Raw genomic sequence first — 6,801 nt, forward strand, 5'->3', positions numbered from 1 at the left:
TTGGATATTCGAACATTTTCTTAATGCTTTTTACAAACTTTGGTCGGACGTTCACACCGTCTTGCAGCCGAACACCTCCGCTTCCGCTTTTGATGGTGTATAGTCGGGCATTCGAGCCTTTTCTTACCCACCTATTACTTACTATGGTTGGACATTCAAACCTTCTTGTAGCCGAACACATCCGCTCCTGCTTTTGATGATGTATGATTTGGCATTCGCACCTTTTCTTACCCATTTTTCAGTAATTATTGGTCGGACATTCAGACCTTCTTGCACCTGAACACCTCTGCTCCCGCTTTTGATGGTGTATAGTCGGGCTTTCGAGCCTTTTCTTCCCCGATTTTTACAAATTATGGTTGGACATTCAGACCTTGCAGCCGAAAACCTCCGCTCCCTCTTTTGATCATACATTGTCGGGCATTCGCCCCTTGTCTTACACGGTTTTTACAAACTTTAGTCAGACATTCACACCTTGCAGCTGAACCACCTCCGCTCCCTGTTTTGATAATGTATGGTCTGGCAATACTACCTTTTCTTACCGGTTTGTGAGTAATTATGGCTGGACATTCACACCTACTTGCAGCCGAACACCACTTTTCCCGCTTTTGATGATGTATGGTCCGGCATTCTAGTCTTTTCTAACACATTTTTCAGCAATTATGGTTTGACATTCACACCTACTCACAGCCGAACAACTCCGCTCCCGCATTTGATGATGTATAGTCGGGCATTCTCACCCTTTCTCATCAGCTTTTTGCAAATTATGATCTGACATTCACACCTACTTGCAGTCGAAAAGCTCTGCTCCCGCTTTTGATTATGTTTGGTTGGATATTCGAACCTTTTCTTAACTGCTTTTTACATATTTTGGTTGGACGTTCACACCTTCTTGTAGCCGAACACATGCACTCCTGCTTTTGATGATGTATGGTTGGGCATTCACACCTTTTTTTTGCCCATTTTTCAGGAATTATGGGTGGACATTCACACCTTGCAGCTGAACACCTCCTATCCCACTTATGATCATGTGCGGTTTGATTTTCGAAAAGTTTCTTTCATGTTTTCTAGCAATTATTGATGGACATGTAGACCTTCTTGCAGCTGAACACCTCCGCTCCCGCTTTTGATCATACATTGTCGGGCATGCGCACCTTGTCTTACCCACTTTTTACAAACTTTAGTCGAACAGTCACACCTACTTGCAGCCGAACACAACCTCTCTCGCTTTTGATGATGTATGGACCGGCATTCTTACCTTTTCTAACACATTTTTCAGCAATTATGGTCGGAGATTCACACCTACTCACAGCCGAACAACTCCGCTCCCGCATTTGATGGTGTATAGTCGGGCATTCTCACCCTTTCTCATCAGCTTTTTGCAAATTATGATCTGACATTCACACCTACTTGCAGTCGAACAGCTCTGCTCCCGCTTTTGATTATGTTTGGTTGGATATTCGAACCTTTTCTTAACTGCTTTTTACAAACTTTGGTTGGACGTTCACACCTTCTTGTAGCCGAACACATGCACTCCTGCTTTTGATGATGTATGGTTGGGCATTCGCACCTTTTTTTTTTACCATTTTTTCAGGTATTATGGGTGGACATTCACACCTTCTTGCAGCTGAACACCTCCTCTCCCACTTATGATCATGTGTGGTTTGATTTTCGAAAATTTTCTTTCATGTTTTCTAGCAATTATTGATGGACATTTAGACCTTCTTGCAGCTGAACACCACCTCTCCCGATTTTGATGATGTATGGACCGGCATTTTTACCTTTTCTAACACATTTCTAAATTGAGAAAGGAAATTATTTTAGAGGAAGCACTAGAGTTTAGATCCCACATTTGTTGATAGGCATTCATTTATTTCTTCACTTGTGATAAAAATGATAAGACTGACCTAAAGAATTGGAGGCCCATCACACTTTTAAACTTTGACTGTAAACTTTTTAGCAAGGTTTTAACGACACGGATGTCCTCTGTTTTAGAGGAGGTAATTCACCCAGACCAGGCTTGTGCCATCTCAGAGAGACAACTCACCGACAGCCTCGTACTGATTCGAGACATCATTGATTACGCTAGAGACAGAAACACCCGGCTTGTCATCTTAAATTTAGACTTTGAAAAAGCTTTTGATCAGGTTTCGCATCAATATCTCTTTCAGGTGTTGCAGCCATCGAATAGGGCCCGATTGTTCCTACTTGGTGAGATTTGCTTGGTTGAGACGCTTGCTCCCCCCCCTTGCTCCTCGGCTGACCAAGTAGGAACAAACTCACAGCCGAACACCTCCGCTCCCACATTTGATAGTGTATAGTCGGGCATTCTCACCCTTTCTCATCAGCTTTTTGCAAATTATGATCTGATATTCACACCTACTTGAAGTCGAACAGCTCTGCTCCCGCTTTTGATTATGTTTGGTTGGATATTCGAACATTTTCTTAATGCTTTTTACAAACTTTGGTCGGACGTTCACACCGTCTTGCAGCCGAACACCTCCGCTTCCGCTTTTGATGGTGTATAGTCGGGCATTCGAGCCTTTTCTTACCCACCTATTACTTACTATGGTTGGACATTCAAACCTTCTTGTAGCCGAACACATCCGCTCCTGCTTTTGATGATGTATGATTTGGCATTCGCACCTTTTCTTACCCATTTTTCAGTAATTATTGGTCGGACATTCAGACCTTCTTGCACCTGAACACCTCTGCTCCCGCTTTTGATGGTGTATAGTCGGGCTTTCGAGCCTTTTCTTCCCCGATTTTTACAAATTATGGTTGGACATTCAGACCTTGCAGCCGAAAACCTCCGCTCCCTCTTTTGATCATACATTGTCGGGCATTCGCCCCTTGTCTTACACGGTTTTTACAAACTTTAGTCAGACATTCACACCTTGCAGCTGAACCACCTCCGCTCCCTGTTTTGATAATGTATGGTCTGGCAATACTACCTTTTCTTACCGGTTTGTGAGTAATTATGGCTGGACATTCACACCTACTTGCAGCCGAACACCACTTTTCCCGCTTTTGATGATGTATGGTCCGGCATTCTAGTCTTTTCTAACACATTTTTCAGCAATTATGGTTTGACATTCACACCTACTCACAGCCGAACAACTCCGCTCCCGCATTTGATGATGTATAGTCGGGCATTCTCACCCTTTCTCATCAGCTTTTTGCAAATTATGATCTGACATTCACACCTACTTGCAGTCGAAAAGCTCTGCTCCCGCTTTTGATTATGTTTGGTTGGATATTCGAACCTTTTCTTAACTGCTTTTTACATATTTTGGTTGGACGTTCACACCTTCTTGTAGCCGAACACATGCACTCCTGCTTTTGATGATGTATGGTTGGGCATTCACACCTTTTTTTTGCCCATTTTTCAGGAATTATGGGTGGACATTCACACCTTGCAGCTGAACACCTCCTATCCCACTTATGATCATGTGCGGTTTGATTTTCGAAAAGTTTCTTTCATGTTTTCTAGCAATTATTGATGGACATGTAGACCTTCTTGCAGCTGAACACCTCCGCTCCCGCTTTTGATCATACATTGTCGGGCATGCGCACCTTGTCTTACCCACTTTTTACAAACTTTAGTCGAACAGTCACACCTACTTGCAGCCGAACACAACCTCTCTCGCTTTTGATGATGTATGGACCGGCATTCTTACCTTTTCTAACACATTTTTCAGCAATTATGGTCGGAGATTCACACCTACTCACAGCCGAACAACTCCGCTCCCGCATTTGATGGTGTATAGTCGGGCATTCTCACCCTTTCTCATCAGCTTTTTGCAAATTATGATCTGACATTCACACCTACTTGCAGTCGAACAGCTCTGCTCCCGCTTTTGATTATGTTTGGTTGGATATTCGAACCTTTTCTTAACTGCTTTTTACAAACTTTGGTTGGATGTTCACACCTTCTTGTAGCCGAACACATGCACTCCTGCTTTTGATGATGTATGGTTGGGCATTCGCACCTTTTTTTTTTACCATTTTTTCAGGTATTATGGGTGGACATTCACACCTTCTTGCAGCTGAACACCTCCTCTCCCACTTATGATCATGTGTGGTTTGATTTTCGAAAATTTTCTTTCATGTTTTCTAGCAATTATTGATGGACATTTAGACCTTCTTGCAGCTGAACACCACCTCTCCCGATTTTGATGATGTATGGACCGGCATTTTTACCTTTTCTAACACATTTCTAAATTGAGAAAGGAAATTATTTTAGAGGAAGCACTAGAGTTTAGATCCCACATTTGTTGATAGGCATTCATTTATTTCTTCACTTCTGATAAAAATGATAAGACTGACCTAAAGAATTGGAGGCCCATCACACTTTTAAACTTTGACTGTAAACTTTTTAGCAAGGTTTTAACGACACGGATGTCCTCTGTTTTAGAGGAGGTAATTCACCCAGACCAGGCTTGTGCCATCTCAGAGAGACAACTCACCGACAGCCTCGTACTGATTCGAGACATCATTGATTACGCTAGAGACAGAAACACCCGGCTTGTCATCTTAAATTTAGACTTTGAAAAAGCTTTTGATCGGGTCTCGCATCAATATCTCTTTCAGGTGTTGCAGCCATCGAATAGGGCCCGATTGTTCCTACTTGGTGAGATTTGCTTGGTTGAGACGCTTGCTCCCCCCCCTTGCTCCTCGGCTGACCAAGTAGGAACAATCGGGCCCTATTCGATGGCTGCCTTGTCTTTTACTCTGTGCAAAAGACAAGGCAGCCACAAACACCACGGGAACACCGTATTGAGGCTTTGTTCTGACCACTCATTCGGTGTCGCGTTTCTTTCAAGCAATTCTCCCGGTTAGCCCACACTCGGCTCGCTCCCAGAGCTGTGTTAAAGTCTACTTCGCATTCACTCTCTTTTCTCAGCAGATTAAAAGAAAGTTTCATCTTGGGCTCCCTGAAACTTCCATCCTGCACCGCTGTTTGCTTTTTCACAAGAGCAGAGAAGAGCGCACCGTTCCCAGCGGCACTGCAGTACTGGGTCGATGCTTGGAGTGAACGGAGCAAGCTTCTTTTTCAACTCCTATTCTTAAAAATCCATTTAATATGTAGTCCTCGTATAGAGGACATATTAAACTGATAAGAACAGATACTACACTTGATCTTAGCCAAAAGGCCGAGAAGCGATAACTGTCCACTGTTTCAGGTCCGAGGGCCCTTGCTGGCACAATGCGCACTTGTAATAGTGTTCTTTTTATGGCCATAGGTGGCCAGAGTGTCACGTTGCACCTCCGCCCACCCGCTGCACTGAGCACTCTTCAGCCCTTTTAAATGGTATAACTTTGCACTCCCGCGTGCTCCAGCAAGCACCATTCAAGCAACAACTTTGCACTCCAGCTTCGAATATCGGCACAATCGCAACAAGTAAGGCGACTCTACTCAGAGAAGTCACTCTGCACAGTAACAAGATTTCTTTTGCACAGACAGAAAGGGCTTCACCCGCAAAGGTAAAGCCTGCCAAAAATAGAAACAACTCATTAGTGCTGCTCTCCACGAAAGTCTTTAGTAAAAGGCGAAAGACTTGTATGTTATGAAGAGAAACCAGAGTACGATTATCCGTCACTGCGGGAGCAGGGCATCAGGCTAGTTGCCATAGCCACCTTCCCCATGGTGAGCGCTGCTTGGTTGAAACGCTTGCCCCTGTGCAATCGACAAGGCAGCAACAAAAACACCACGGGAACACCGTATTGAGGCTTTGTTCTGACCGCTCATTCGGTGTCGCGTTTCTTTCAAGCAATTCTCCCGGTTAGCCGACACTCGGCTCGCTCCCAGAGCCGTGTTAAAGTCTACTTCGCATTCACTCTCTTTTCTCAGCAGACTCTTGGGATTTTATCTATAAAATGAATTCCTTCACTCAAACTATGTTAAAACTGCTTTGTCCTTCATATTTACCATGTCTAGAAAGATTTAAACAAAAAAAAACAACAACGTTGTACTTTGCAGTAAAAGAAAGAGCAAATCTAAAGTTTCAGGAATCCGAGAATAAGCTTACTTTCATGAGTTCTTCACGATTTCGGATTTTGCTATAAAATGAATTCCTTCACTCAAACTAAATTAAAACTGCTAAACCGCTAATCTGTTACATGTAAGGCAGATGTCAAATTCACCGAAATAGCCAAAATCGAGCTGTAGCAGCTTTGGTAAAAGAGTATAAGTTGAAGAGTTTGTGAATAAAGGTGTGCGCACACATAGTGAGCTGTAGGAAAATAGGCAGGGAGCAATGCCGGCTGGGGTATATGTTCTTGTATGTTGTCTGACTGTTTGATTTGAATGTGTTGTGTAAGTGTCCTATTGAATGTTACATGTTTGGGCTTTGACACTTCACTGTGGTTGTTAACTGTGTGGTGTGTCCTGAAATGTTATAGGTTTGGGCTGTTTGACATGCTTAATGCTTGTCAGTAGCTACCCACTTATTCATATATAGCAACTGACAACATAAGAAGTCTGGACATACTTTGATAGTAGTTGTAGAAGTATCCTTATTGATAATAGATAAACTAATTCATAGTGATAGAACAGTAGATGAACAGGTGCCTGCACATGTCTCACGAAAATAAAATGGGTGTATGATTGCTGACGGCAGAGCAATACTGCCAAACTTATGAGTTCTTGTGGCAATCTTGATTCAGTGTCTTGACGTGCTGTCAGCGCTGTTTCGCTGACTTGATTGTCACAAGAAACAAAGTGTGTTTGATAAGATCCGACCATTTTATTACGGGAGGATCAGTATGTATGGATTCTGATGTGACTGATAAACCCATTCG

General features: G+C 43.1%; 2 non-coding genes across 2 annotated transcripts; both read right to left on the reverse strand.

Annotated features, from left to right (window-relative positions):
- Positions 1-4,981: 4,981 nt before the first annotated feature.
- LOC140280461 (U2 spliceosomal RNA) lies at positions 4,982-5,165 on the reverse strand. Its single transcript, XR_011909427.1, has one exon. It is a non-coding gene; the product is annotated as a U2 spliceosomal RNA (small nuclear RNA).
- A 308-nt stretch (positions 5,166-5,473) lies between these two features.
- On the reverse strand, positions 5,474-5,587 carry LOC140280695 (U5 spliceosomal RNA). The gene has a single exon (XR_011909628.1). It is a non-coding gene; the product is annotated as a U5 spliceosomal RNA (small nuclear RNA).
- Positions 5,588-6,801: the final 1,214 nt, after the last annotated feature.

Source organism: Leuresthes tenuis, unplaced genomic scaffold, assembly GCF_036924035.1.
Source record: "Leuresthes tenuis unplaced genomic scaffold, fLeuTen1.0.hap1 SCAF_21, whole genome shotgun sequence".
NCBI lineage: Eukaryota > Metazoa > Chordata > Actinopteri > Atheriniformes > Atherinopsidae > Leuresthes > Leuresthes tenuis.